The 15,510-nt window shown below is 37.8% G+C and overlaps 1 protein-coding gene and 1 non-coding gene across 4 annotated transcripts in view; one reads left to right on the forward strand and one right to left on the reverse strand.

Annotated features, from left to right (window-relative positions):
• TAFA2 (TAFA chemokine like family member 2) overlaps positions 1-15,510 on the forward strand; it is a 463,489-nt gene that overhangs the window by 66,336 nt on the left and 381,643 nt on the right. The window lies entirely within an intron of this gene.
• Positions 12,224-12,379, reverse strand: LOC115305839. The gene has a single exon (XR_003915024.1). It is a non-coding gene; the product is annotated as a small nucleolar RNA SNORA62/SNORA6 family (small nucleolar RNA).

Consider the following 15,510-nt stretch of genomic DNA (forward strand, 5'->3'; position numbering starts at 1 on the left):
AGATGATACACCTTAGGTACAAGAAGAACTTGCTCTAGGTTACATCTCTAGCATGTGGCAATGCCAGATTTTTACCCGATATTCTGATGTGGGAGCAGTGGGTCACAATATCCAGGCTATGCTCTTCTGCTTAAGATGATCAGTGTCTCCTCAGAGCCTACAAAGAAAATCAAATGCACTTCTCATTTAATGACTTTTAATTCATTTTTTGAAAAAAAAACTGATTGCTACATGAAAAACTAAAAGTACAAAAGAAAAATCCATTAATTTTAACCAGAAAAATTATAGTGAGTTCCATTTCAAGATACCTCAACAGTTTTCACAGGTAGAAAAAGATAGCAATTCAACAATAAAAGCAGTTTTATATAAACAGAAAACAATTTAAAAGTAAATAAATGGAATCTATTTGTAATCAAGGTTTATTTTACTTGTGAAAGGAGGAAGAAGAGCGTTGGGAGCAGGTAGTAAATGTTAGAAATCGGTACAGTGTGGAATCCCTCTTTGGAAAACAGTCTTCTTTTTGTCATGTTTTTTTTCTTTACAAATTCTTTTTTTTTTTTTTAAACTTTGTTACCATTTCTTGGACTTTCTTTGGTTTAAGATGATCCTGCGCTTGGGGTGCCAGGGTGGCTCAGTTGGTTAAGCATCCGACTTCTGCTCAGGTCATGATTTCGCAGTGCCTGTGTTTGAGCTCCGAATTGGGCTCTGTGCTGACAGCTCAGAGCCTGGAGTCTGCTTCGGATTCTGTGTCTCCCTCTCTCTCTGCCTCTCCCCTGCGTGCGTTGTCTCTGTCTCTCAAAAATGAATAAATGTTAAAAACAAAAAAAAGATTATCCTGTACTCAAGTTGCACTTTAAAAGCGATCACACAGAATAACGCCTTCAGGGCAAAATAAAAGCTAAACACGAGCGCACCTAGAACATATGATGTTTGTATCATGTTCCTGCACACAGCAGACCTGTATTTTCTCTCCTTCTCTTCAAATGGTTTCAGTTCATCCAAATGTGGTACTTAATTCAAATGAATTCCCTAAGATACTTTGACTAAAAACCAGTAAGTTAGGTAAGTTGGTGAGTGTGTCTCCCTAAAAGTGTAACATCAGTATATCATGTCTTATAGTGTATTTATTTAGTGGATTTTGGGGGGAAATGTTGCTGTATTAAAAAAATTGATTTAAAAAATTGCATAGCTTTTCAACAGCTATACAGGTTATTACCTAAAGTCATTATGAAAGAAGTTTACATTGAGCACATGAAATTCCCCAAGATTCCCCATTGCATTGTTTCCCAGCCTCAGTTTCCCCACTTTGTATCTCTCTGACTGTATCGTTAATAGTTATGCATCCATATGATGCTGCCCATACCTCCGTTCCCTCTGCATGGAGTATCCCTTTCTACGTACACAGTGGATTCGTGGCACAGCTGAGGAAACTTGGGAAACCTCAGTCCTTTAAAGGGGGTGGCTGGCAAATCTGTGCAAACTTTGCCCTGGAGGGACATATTATCTTAATTAGTCTGATCTGAAAACAAATCTGCCCTCTGCCCTGGAGAGGGAGACACTATGTCTTCCAAGACTGTGTGGTTTGCACATTCCTGAGCAGCTAGTCTGAACCAAAATATTGGTTAATGGCTTTGCAGAAAGTGTAGAAACAATAGCGATCCTTGGAGAGCTTTCTCCCGGCAATTGTTGCGATTGGCACATTGTATTAAAATTATCCATTTAAGTGGTTAGTGAGTTCATTTAGAGCAGAGATTTAATCATGTCAATCTTTATATCCCTCCTATCCAGCATAGTGCTTATGAGAGATTAGAGAATCAATATATGTTTATGAAATAAATGAATAAATAAAGACCGTTAAAAATCTGGAGAACAATGGGGCTATAACAAAAGTTGTTTTATTTAAGACAATCCATTAAACCCAGCTGGGTTTCCATGATCCATATTCCAAAACATTTAAAAATAATTATTATATAATGATAATGCTGAGTCCATCATTATTGTGTGCCAAGCACTGAGTTAAACTCTTTATAAATTATGCCCCACTATATCCTAGTAAGCAACCCTATGAAGCAGTACTATTATTGTTTGCTATTGGAAACAGAGATTCAAAAAAGTAATGTGAGTTGTTCAAATTTGCATAGATGGTTAGTGGTGAAGGTGGGATTTGAACTCAGGTGGTTTGACCCTGGAGGTTGTGCTTTTAGCCACTTATGTTCAACATCCCCTCACAGGACAGGAAAAAAAAGATGAGCATCAATTAGGTTCTCTCAACAGATGCTCTGTTTCCCAAACCAAAATGGACAGAGCCAACAACGAAACGCCTGTTAACAGGTTCTGACATGCATTCAGGGAAATAAACTGAACCATGTTTGTTTTAGCAAAGATGTCTTTCTTGAAAGGTAATCCTTTGAGGATGATAAGATGAGGTTAGCATTGTTCTTCAGTGTTGGGGGCAAAGGACCCATGAAGACACTGTTACTGCTAACCTTAAACCGACCTAGGGCGCCAGCAGGCCAGCTTCATGGGCGTGTGACCTTTGCAGTCAGTTGCATCAGAGTCCATATTTAGAGGCTGTGCTTAGAAGGGTTTCCTTGGTTAACGCCCTGCTTTGCTGTCATGGTCTTGAAGTTCTTAATATTTTTAGAAAAAGGGGCCCTGCATTTTCACTTTGCACTGGGCATCTAAGATTTTGTAGCTACTCATGGGCTGGAGTCTTGGCTAACCCTTGGCTAACCCTTGATGGCAGCTAATGATAGGACAGTGGAGACAGGAGATGGACAGGCAACATCAGAGGAGCTGCCGGCAAAGGTCTTTAGTAGCCTGAGGTTTTACCAGTACCCATGCTGGACTCTGTAGAGAAAAGCTCAGGTCCTGGATTTCAAGTACTCCCTAGAGTACTTGATGATTTTATAATAGCACCCTGGGACTGGTTTAAGATATTGATTGCAGAATATCAGTCTACCTTAAGGGGGAAAATATTATAGACTGTGTTTTCCAGATTTTTAGAGATCTCAGGTCTAGTTTCATTCTTTTTCCTGGTATGATGGTTTGTTTTCGTTCAACTTAACCACTCTCTTTTATAATTAGCACCAAATCAATTAAAGGAGAAATAATACTTCCTTCTGACAGGAATCAATATCTACCATTTCCATTTTGGTACATAAATTACTGCTATTATCTTCAGTAAATGCAAATGTACTTTGTAATTTTAGGGTATTTGTGGGAGAGGGTGTGAGAGGTAGGTTCAATATATTCTATGCTATCAGATACACTGCTGTACTTCAGTGATGTCAACAACAGTTTTGACCTGTAGTGCTTCAGTGATTCTGCCTGGCTGGTGTGCCTTTTCCTCCGAAGCCTTACTGAGAGGCGTTAAATTGCCCTTTGTCCTCTTCCATCTGCATTTACTTCTGACAAACACATGTATAATCCAGATCTTTTTTCTTGGGGTTATTTTCTTCTGTACAGTTTTATATCCCTGTTTCTGCAATATCTGCGCTCCCTGCTGAATTCCACCATTCTACTACCGATGAAGATAAACAGGGACAAGGAGCCCTGATTTGTGTAGCAGTTTCTTAAAAGCCATTTGTTTTGATGTATCGCTACTAATTTATCTAGGTCCTAAACCTCTTCTGTGTTCATAGTGATTGTGTCTTGTTAGATAGCGAATTTAATTTTAGTTAAAACAAGAGGATTTCTGTGGGGGAATGGAGTTCCATAACCTCCAGTTCTACAGATTTGTATGTTTTACTCCTGCAGACCCAGCAGAGGGAGCCCAAGTTAATGAACAAAACTTCCTCTGGTGCGGTTTTGATGACTCAGAACTAGTAATTCATAGTCAGATGGTGATTTTTTTTTTTTTTTTGGCAAAGGGTGTAGTTAGGATAGAGAGTGCCTGTGTGCGCGTGTGTGGGATGTGTGTACAGAGTAGAAGAAAGAAGTAAAACAGAAGGTACAAGTCATGTCAATTTTAAGATGTACTTGAAATGTGGATGATGTATTACATCCTCAGGGGGAAAATGGCAAACTTGATGGAGTAAAGCATTTGATTTTCAGGTCCTGAGAAGCCATTTTCATGCTCAATGTATAAAATGACTTCTTTTTCTTTTTCAATTAGCCGGATCTCCCCTTAAAACTTTTGAGAATGAATCCTAATATATTTCCATTTCTTGTGATTTTCTTATATTTAGGGCAATTTGCCAATGAAAGCTTTATTTATTTCCTTCTTCCGTTCATTAGCTCACTGGCCTGCACATTGTGTGCATATCCATGTCTGAGTACAGAAAATTGTGGAGGCTGTTTAAGTTTAGATGAGTATTTATTCAATAGATTAATCAATTAGTCTCCTAACTATCCAAACAGCATTTATTGAGCTTTTAGTACAATATGAGGAGCAGAAGGTGTGTGTCTGGGCATGAGGGGATGCTGTGCAGCTAGGAGCGGGAATCGAACCTTTTTCTGTTCTCAATGAACTTATGTGTAGCTGAGTAAATACATGTTCGGTAAACCACAAAACATTACATAACCAAATGTAAGCAGTAGTTCAAACTGTCCATAAAGTAAACTGAACATAAGGTAGGTGTTTGTAGAAGAGATCAACAGACTTTGAGGTAGCTCGAAGAGCCCAGAAAGGCTTCAAGGAGGATATGGCTGGGCCTGAATGACAACTGGCTTTGTGCCTGGAAAGAGAAGAGGGACCCGGCCTTCCTTGGTAGAGAAGCAACTTGAGAAAGTATGGTTTAGGGTGGAGATACAGGTTCATGGTGTGAGGTGATGTTGTTTGTGTATTACGTGCTCCTACGGGGTGCCATTCACAGCAAGCCTGGGGGGGAGCGGTGTTCTGGAAGGTACTCTGTTCCTTAGACTGGGCTCTGGAGTGACAGGTTATAGTGAATACTGGTTCTTTACCCTTCGCGTATTATAATCATCAGTCACTCTAATGAGAGGAATCTGTAACACGGTGGGTATAGATTAGACTGAATAATCAGCCTGGATTTGAATAAAAAAAGATGTGTGACCTAGGATACATTTCTTAACCTTTCTGTGCCTTATTCAGCCCTCTTCTATAAAATGGCATGGTAAAAATAGTACCCACTGCATCAAGCTGTAATGGTTAAATGGGACAGAATGTCATCTGCTTAAAACAGTACCTAGAGTGTAGTGAGCCCTGTTTGCTGCTATTATCAAAGAACTAATGTGTCAGTGAACAGAAAGCAAATATCCTACTTTCTCAAGTGCAGAAGTATTTCATTAGGCTTTCTGTTATGAAATTTCTGGATCTTGCCTAGACTACTTTGTCTTCTGCTGGTTGAGAATTAAGGAGCAGATCATGTGGTTCTAGATCAAGCTGGTTTTGCAGGCTGATTTATGGATGTTTATCAGCATGGTCTCTCTTGGTTCAATGAAAAACAAAGATGACACTCATTTCAGTAAGTGTCCTCACCTGGGAATTTGGTGGTTCTCCCTTGTGCCTGAAGTGTCTCCATACTTCGCAGTTGCTTTGAACCATGGACAGAATATAAATTCCATGAAGGCAGGAATCATGTGTTCCTTGGTCAGTATTTTATTTCCTGTGCCTGGCCTTCACTTTTCTTTTCTTCCTTTTTTCTTTTCTTTTCTTTTTTTTTTTTAACATTTATTCATTTTTCAGAGAGAGAGAGAGGGAGGGAGGGAGAGAGAGAGAGAGAGAGAGAGAGACTGACTTCAAGTCGGGGTGGGGCAGAGAAAGAGGGAGACACAGAATCCGTAGCAGGCTCTAGGCTCTGAGCTGTCAGCACAGAGCCCAATGTGGGACTTGACCCCACAAACCATGAGATCATGACCTGAGCCGAAGTCAGATGCTCAACTGACTGAGCCACCAAGGTGCCCCTCACTTTTCTTTTTTTTAATCAGTGGGCCAATGATTAAATGAAGGCATGATTTTAAAAAGGAAATTTCTTTCTTCCTACAAATTTTTTGGCAGTCTTATTCCTAGTATAGGTGAAGTAAGCATCACTAAAGAATGTCTTAGGGACATGGCTAGTTAAATATCTCTTCTGATGGTTTATCATTGCCATGAAGGGAACATCACTTATATTTTAGATCACTTTATAGTTTACAAGTGCTCTCTTTGTGTATATCCTACAGCATTCATGTGAATTCATTGTTTCTTCCATTTAATAAATTGAATCCCAGGAGAGTAGAATGATTGACTTAATCTTTCATATGAACTACTGTGGACTTTGGACTTGATGAAGTCCTTGGACAACAAGTGCAGAGAATATTCTTTAGATGTATTTGAAATCCGAATGGAAAGCCTCACAATTATCTTCATCCCCTAGGGAGGGATGGAGCTTCAATAAATATCTCATATCTATGTACATAATTTGTGAGGTTAGGCTGGGATTGCCATGGGACATGCTCACAGGGGATGTGATACCATGTAGAACCTTGAGGTAGGAGAGGTAGAGGGCGGATTTAGAATTCTACTTGGATAGGTCACAGAAATCATGATACGTCCCTTAAAACTGGAAGTCCTGGATGGGATGCTCTGGTAGAGGTTTTGAATAAAACCAGTGAGAGTGTTAAAAAAAAAATCAAGATAGGGAAGACTGGAGAAAAAGAGGACCTGGAGCATGTATTAAAAACCCTAATAATTTTCTGTAGAGCTGGTCCAGCTGTTGGGTCAGGTGGAAACCTAAAGCCAAGTGACTGCGTCGACTGCAACCGTCTGACTATAAACACTAAGAGGGGAGAGTCTGAAAAGACCTTATTCTTCAGTTCTTCCTCTTGCCTCTTGGGCTTGGAGAGAAGCCTTTATTAGGTATGTTGGTAACATTCCTCATCTTCGATGCCAGTGTTTATTTTATGGTCTGAGACATGCCTGCAAGTAGATTTTGCCTAACAAATTGCCCTCCTGTTGATTATTTCTATTATGAATTTCCAACATCATGAAATTATGAAGTAGATTCTTGAAAAAGAAATTTTTAAAAATGCCTATTCAATGAGATTGTTGAAATGTACAATGTCATATCCTTAGGTGCTTAGTAAATACAAACATAATTGAACTCAATCAACATTTGTGGGCACTTCTATTATATAGCTTATCATAGTTGGTCCCATTTTAAATTTATGGCTCCCTGATTATGGAGTCAATTTGTGTTCTTTTTACTCTCTGGTGCACTGCTTTGCTCATCATAGATGTTTGTTAAATGTATTGAAAGTTAAACCCTTTTACTTTTACACAGTAAATTGGTAAAGAAACGAGAGAGAAAACAAGAGCCCCTCTGAGAAGTTGAACTTGGCAATTAATTTACTATTTAGTCTGCCCTTTCTTTATTTGTGAATTCGTTTTATATATAAGGCAGGTTTACTCAGTTTAATTTTAGAGCACATTTAAAAATAACTAATAGAAAGTGACTGTAAAACAAATCATGGTATGAATGCAAAAGTGGAAATGGAAGCTGATATGTGAAGCAATATTGCTGTGGCTTTTTCCGCATTGCTGTGCCTTTCTGTGTGTGGCATGTGTATGTTTGTGTGTTTCAGTTAGTCATGTTTGATTTATAAATATGCCTTAAGGGATTGGGAATGCTTAAGAGGAAAATCACCTTCCTGTTTCTCTTTTTTTCTATCATTTTAGTGTATATAATGAAATTAGCAACTTATATTTCTGCTGTGCAAGATTTTCTTTCATTTAGCAAAGTATTATATAAGTAATAACAAAATTTTGGGATAGCATATTTTAGAATTGTGTAATAGCAGTTTCCTATAACTAGACATCAAAACCTGAACATTTCATTAAGGGTGAAGAAGAATGAAATTAGATACTTAACCCACACTATATAAAAAGATTAACTTCAGATGAAGATTTCAGTGCCAAAACCAAATCTTTAAACACTTAGTAGAAAATGTAGGTGAATGTGTTTTAGACCTAGAGGTAGGAATATTTTGCTTTAATAATGCATAAGACATGTTGATTATAAAAGACATAATTTTTACTATATGAAGAGTAAAAACTTGAGTTCAAGAAATCATTAAAGTAAATTGAAAGTCCTATAATAAACAAGAGGGAGTTATTCACAATACACAACTGACAGAAGATTGGTGTTAAGAGGACAAAAACATCTCCCACAAATGAATTAGAAAAATGGGAAAATATCGTGGTTTTTTTTTTTTTTTTTGAGAAATGGTTGCATGGAGGGGGTGAGAGAATCTTTTTTTTTTCTTTTATAGTTTATTGTCAAGTTAGTTTCCGTATAACACACAGTGCTCATCCCCACAAGTGCCCTTCCCCATGCCCATCACCCCCTTTCCCTTCCCCCCTCCCCCATCAGCCCTCCGCTTGTTCTCAGCACTCAAGAGTCATGAGAAAGAGAATCTTAAGCAGGCTCCACACCCAGCACAGAGCTGGACATGGGGCTTGATTTCATGTTTGTGAGACCATGACCTGAGCAGAAATCAAGCGTCACATGTTCAACCGACTGAACCACCCAGGAACCTCATGGGCAAAATATCTTAATTGGTATTTCTTAAAAGAGAAACTCTTAAAAGAGAAAGACCAACAAACATGTGAAGAGATATTCATTATGTTACCTCATATCTCTTAGTGATCATGGAAATGCAAATAGAGACAATTATACCATATTATTTTACACTCTTCTTTTGGCAAAAAATTTAAAAGCCTAATAATATGAGTTGTTGGAGAGAATATAGATCTGGTAGATGTTCATGGCTAGTCAGGGAGCAAATTAGTGCAATCACTTTGGAAAAGAATTACATTTTAGAAAAAGTTGCAGATTCACATATCCTTTGTTCCAGAAATCCCACTACTAGATATCTAGTGAAACTCATTTACATGGATAACAGAAAGCTCATACAGGCAGATTCATGTCAGTGCCATATAGGCATAACCTGGAAATAATCCAAGTGCATATCAGGAGGAGATGCATATCAGGAGGAGTAGATAAGTAAATTGTGATATATATTTATAATAAAATATGATCTAGCAGTTGAATAAAGTACAGCATTTATAAATATGAATGAATCTTAGCAATATAATAGTTAAAAATCAAGTTCTAAAAAATCATTTACAACAGACTGTTTTTATAAAGTTAAAACCAATAAAAATATCTCTTAAATACAGGGAGATGTAGTAATTCTGTATAACAAGGATGTCAAGGGGAATTATGAATATGGGGTGCAGTATGGTTATTGTCTCAGGTCTGGAGTCAAAAGGGATGTCATATTAGGGAACCACAGAGCTGAACATGGGCGGGGGTCAGAGTTGTTATTTCTTTTACGTGGGGAGATTCATGGTTCCTACTTACTTACGTTATGAAAAATGGCTAAATAAATAAAAGTGAATCATAGGATTACGAACAATGAGAATAGGTTATAAGCCAGAGATTATGAGTAACTGAGTAATCCAATTTTGTGCACCAGAGGTACAAAGAGAAAAAAAAGTAGTTCCCCAAAAATATTATTAAGGAAATTTAGTGTTTAACCATATGTTAGCATATCACTGTACTAATGTCATAGAGATTAGACACTTGAAGTGGTAAGCCTTTAGATAATCAACCTAAACATATCTGTTAGATGTGGGCGGGGGGCAGCTGGATGGCTCAGTCGGTTAAGTATCTGGCTCTTGATCTCAGCTCAGGTCATGATCTCACGGTTTGTGGGTTTGAGCCCCACATCAGGCTCTGCAGTGATAGGAAAAAAAGAAAGATGTGGGGCCCTGTATTGAGTTTGCTGGGTCAGTATGTGGAATTTGAGATCTAAATGTCTTCTTTCCTAAAAATAAGTTTCCTATAATTCACATTTTGTTATATTTAGAACACAAAATTGGAAGCATCTTAGAACAGCAAAGTTAAATCTATTGTGAGTTATTGTAAATAAAAATACAATACAAATACCATGTGGCATATACCAGATCCAAAACGCAAGAACTAATCAATAAAAGGAAGAGGAATTTCAGCTTACAAAAATAACTGTTAGTTTTTTAGAATTTGGCAAAAACTCTTTTGTAACAAAACATATATATTCCCAGGTATATTAGTTGCTAGAGCTACCTTAGCAAAATACCACATAGTTGTTGGGATAAACAACAGGCATAATTTTTCCCCCCACAGCTCTGAAGGTCAGAATCAAAGATCAAGATGTTGGCAGGTGTGGTTTTGAGGCCACTCTCTCTGGCCCGATGACCACCTTGCTGGATCCTCACGTAGTCTTGTCCTCTGGTCATATGCATCTCTTTTTCTTACAAGGACCCCAGTCATGTTGGAGAAGGACCCCACCTTATCAGCCACAATAGAGCTCTGTCACTACTTCAAAGAAGTTATCTCCAAACATGGTTACCTTGCAAGGTATTGGAAGTTGGGATTTGAACATGAGAGTTTGGGGGGAAACACAGCTCTCTCAAAGCAACATCCTTTTCTGTTACTGATTCTTCCAGAGACTGCTTGCTCTTTGCCAGACCCTGTTCTAGGGGTTGGAGTACAAGGATACAGCTTATAACTTATGTCTCACAGAGGACATGAGAAAGCAGCAAGGACCTAAAATTAGAGGAAAAATTTTGTGATATTAAATTTTCAAATGCCATTACCCCCATATACCTGTCTTATTTTTTATTTTATTTATTTATTTTTTTACTAAGTGCTATAGGCTCTCCCCTTAATTGTTTAGAAGAATTAGCCACTTAAATAAAGAAATCCCAGTTACTACTTTCTCTGGAGTCTAGAGTATGCTGTTTGTATTTGAGCACAGGAGAGAAGCTTCAAGGACACCCATAACTAGAAGCTTCTGTCACTGTGACATTTGGTCGTAGACTCATATTTGGAACACTGGCTTTTCCCTGCAGACAAGATCTTGCTTCCTGCTCGAGGTGTGTCTTCTGTAAATGTGGTCATCTGGGCCTCTTGTGTCCTAGCGTTAGTTGCTCTAGGGGATGGCAGCCTATCTCTTAAGAGTGAGGTACTCCTCAGTTCCTCAAAGAGAAAGTTAGGGAAGTCACACAGCACACATTTGAAGTCCCAAGAATAGGCTCCAGGTTTTTAAAAGAAAAGATGAACTTTAGTAGTGTGTCACATTCCAAAAACTAATACCTTATTGTGCTTGTTTGACAACATAGGTGGTATTAAGGCGGGAAATAAATGAAGTTGCAGAAATGGAGACAAATGACTTAGATAGGATTTTTTCCTCACCTGATAGGTGTAAGCAATCGAGGGCTGGCAAGGTGGCTCCTCAGTGGAGGGCCCCTGGGAGCTGTCTTCTTCCTGTCCCTACCACTCTACCTCCACTCCCCCCTCGCCCCCAGCAAACTAAGAGAGCATTTTCAGCATCCTAGAAGCCTAGGTATAAAGCCTATCTTTGGCCGACACAATCAGTAAGGCTCACATTGGGCTGCAAGTGCTTGGCTGAATGGCCTCCGGTCGTTCAGCAAAAATATGTAATGACTTTCCTTTGCCAAGAATAGGCAGAAATTGGGGCAGCATCTGTGAGGTCACAAAGAATCCTGGCTCTTCCCTGCACCCCCCGCCCCCTGCCTCAACTCTGCTTCGGCCTTCTTCATCACATCACTGTTTCATCCTTGAGCTTGTCAATTTATGTTAAAAAACGGCCCCACACATCATATCCTCACATCAGTCCCCCAAACGGGGGGTGGGGGGAGGAAAAGAGGGAGGGGGACCTTTTCCTTTTGTGTCTTTCTTTTCTCTCCTCATTTCTCTTTTTTTCTTTTCTTTTCAGAACAAGTGTCCTAGAAGCCCCTTAGAACACTTCTTGCAGCTTTTTAAAAAATTCAGATTATTTTCACTAAAAACAAAAGCCAAAAATAGTTCACCCATTTCTTCCATCTGCTACCCTCCACATCTGGCAATCACCAATCTGTTCTCTATCTGTGAGCTTGTTGAGAATGTTGCAGTGAACATGGGGGTGCATATATCTGTTCAAGTTAGTGTTTTCATTTTCTTTGGGTAAATATGCAGAAATGGGATGGGTAGATCATATCGTATTACTATTTTTAATTAAAACACTTTATGGAGGCATGGTTGACATTCAGTGGTTTCTGAGTTTACGGTATACAATACAGTGATTTGACAATCCTGTATTTTACACAATGCTCACCATAAGGATAATTACTATCTATCACCAAAGAATGTTATTAAAATATTTTTGACTATATTTTCTATGCTGTACTTTGCAACTCTATGATTTATTTATTTAATTTATTTTAATTTTTTATACTTGTAGCAAGAATTACTATCAAACTCCACTCATTGGGCCAGGACCCTTTTGGTGTTAGCAAAAGACCTGCCCCCCCCTCATGTAGCATACTCGCTACACTTGTGAATTCACTGGCCAGCTAGGGCCTCAACTCCAAGCTCTAATGGCTTACTTATCTTATAACTGGAAGTTTGTGCCTCTTAATCTCTTCCACCTGTTTTGCCTCTTCCCTACCCACTTCCCATCTGGCAGCCACCAGTTTCTGGTAGGGTTTTATTTCTACATATAAGTGAAATCATATGGTATTTGTCTTCTCTGACTTCTTTCACTTAGCATAATACCCTCTAGGACCTTCTATGTTGACATAAATGGTAAGAGCCCATTCCTTCTTATGGGTGAGTAATATTTGTCTTTTTACACACCACATCTTCTCTATCCATTCATTTGTCAGTAGATGTAGACTCTTAGGTTACTTCCATATCTTGGCTATTATAAAGAATGCAATAAATAGGGGAGTGCATATATATTTCTGAATTAATGTTTTCATTTTCTTTGGGAACATATATTCAGTAGTGGAATGACTGGATCATACAATATTTTTAAAACCTTTTTGAGGACACTCTACTGTTTTCCACAATGGCTGCATGAAAATATATTTCCACCAACAGTGTATATGTATGTTTCTTTTTTCCCAAATCTTCAACAATTATTTGTCTTTTGGATACTAGCCATTCTGGTGCTGTGAGGTCATTTTGATTTGTATTTCTCTGATGATTAGTGATGTTGAGCATCTTTTCGTGTGTCTGTTGTACATCTGTATGTTGTCTGTGGGAAAAATGTTCAGGTCCTTTGCTCATTTTTAAATCACTCATTTGTCATTTTTGGTGTTGGGTTGAGTGTGTTTTTCATATATTTTGTATACTGGCCCCTTATCAGATGTACAATGTGCAAATATTTTCTCCCATTTAATAGATTGCCTTTTCATTTTGTTAATGTTTCCTTTGCTTTGCAGAAGCTTTTTGGTTTGATGTTGTACCACTTGTTTATTTTGTTGCTTTTGCTTTTGGTATCAGACACACACACATACACACACAAATATTATTGCCAAGATCTGTGTCAAGAAGCTTACCATCTGGGTTTTCTTTACGGAGTTTTATGGTTTTCGGGTATTACATTCAAGTCTTTAATTGATTTTGATTTAATTTTTGTGTATGGTCTAAGTTAGTGGTCCACTTTCATTCTTTTGCAGGTGACCTTCCAGTTTTCCCATCACCATTTATTGATGAAACTGTCTTTTCCCCATTTTATATTCTTGGCTCCTTTGTCATAAATTAATTGACCATATATGAATGAGTTTATTTCTGGGCTATGTATTCTGTTTCATTGATCTGTGTGTCTGTATTTTATGTCAACATAATACTAAATAATGCTTTAATTACATAGTTTTGTAATATCATTTGAAATCAGGGATGTGATGCTTTCAGCTTTATTCTTAAGAAAGAGGTGGTCTTTTGTGGTTCCATACATACTGTAGGATTGTTTTCTATTTCTTTGAAAAATTCCATTTGGAATACCCTCTAAATTTTGTGACAGTCTCATCAATTATTTTCATTTTTTTCATATACAGAAAAAAGAACTCTTAGCTACTTTAACTTTAAAATGTGGTTGGATATTACTTTCTAAGATTAGCTAATATAGCCTTCCTCTCTCCATTCTATTTTTGTTATTCCCTTGACTTCCCTTTATTTGGGAGGTTAGACCACAGAGGGATGCAGAGAGGAACAGAGTCAAATGATTTTACTAAAGTTGAGGCATCTAGAAGTGAGCGGGCTACCGTGCATGAGCATGAGGGAACACTGGGCAGTAACCTCCTTGGGCCAGTGACCAAGGACAAGGGAGGAAGCTGGATATAGGGGAAAAAACCACTGTAAATCAATGGCCTTTGCGGGTCAGATTCACCCCCTACTCTAGATTGTGGTATAATTAAGCTTCCTCCTGAGGATGGAAATTGGATATAACCTTGGGAAACTAGGACTTTGGGGAGGGCAGGTGAGGGGCTACATCTTTAAATTTATTGAGGTGTTACTGTCACACTGTTACAGAAACATCAATATTAAAAAAGTTGTATTACTTGCCACCTGAGTTTATGGTCCAGGACTGGAGCTGACACTGTGTGTTCCATATATTTTGGTTTTGTTACAATGGCCTCTGCTAACAAGGACTGAAGAAGATTGAACTGCAGCGTGGCTTGATCCAAGGCTAGAGACTCATGAACTGTAAAAATCTTACACAGCTCTTGTAATACTGTCATAAATTGAAAAAAATCAGTACAATGTGAAATACTGATCTTCTGCAGCAGCAGAAAGATGATCTGATATATAGACTTGGAAAATGGGGGCCTGGGGAGGAAAGCATACATAGTCTTGGTGCAGTAGGAAGGTAACTCTTGTTTTTAGCTTGATGACGTTCTGATCAGGATGAATTCATTACTTTCTCTTTTAGGCTTGAGACTAAAATAAAATTGGAAGATAGCAAAATTATAGGGGAGAGATTACTCACAGGAGGTCAATATTCCAAAAATATATATTTAAAAAGAAAGGAATGAATAGTTTTAAAAATTGACCTTGCCTAAATGACCAAAATCGCACTGCACTTTAATCCATAACTACCAGCCCATGTTCAGTTAAGTAAGGCCCTTGAATTAGAATATGTCCCAAATGAAAACTATTACAAAAATTTTTAATAAAAATAAAGTTCTTTGAGGAATCTTTGGGGACTGTTAAGTTTTGAATCATACCAATAAAACAACTCATGTATTTACAACAATGACAATTGATATAAACATACCTGGTAATATTAAGTAGTTGTTAAAATCCTGGACTTTAGATTCAAGTAGTATCTGTGTGAGTCTGCGTAATGTACTTTGCCTTTCTATTAAACGGGATTATAAGCTCATTTCCATAGTATTATTACAGATATTAAATCTGAACACATATTTAATGAGCCTGGTAATGGTAATAATTCATATTGTTATTAAAAGTTTACTAATTGGAGATTTAGCAGACTAAGCCAAATATTCTTGTTGATTTAACCATTTATCTTTAATTACTGAGACTAAGTTTTGCTTTATCTAAATAATTGTTACTCATTTTAAATGATACTTGACAAAAACTTCCATGTGGCTTTTCACAAAGTATGGCCAAAAAAAATAGCCATGAAAAGATTAGGAATGAAAAAATGGTATCTTTAGACAATATTCTTTATTGCTTAGGCAAAGTTAAGAAAATAATTTTAATAGCCTCTGGC

This window comes from Suricata suricatta, chromosome 10 (genome assembly GCF_006229205.1).
Source record: "Suricata suricatta isolate VVHF042 chromosome 10, meerkat_22Aug2017_6uvM2_HiC, whole genome shotgun sequence".
NCBI lineage: Eukaryota > Metazoa > Chordata > Mammalia > Carnivora > Herpestidae > Suricata > Suricata suricatta.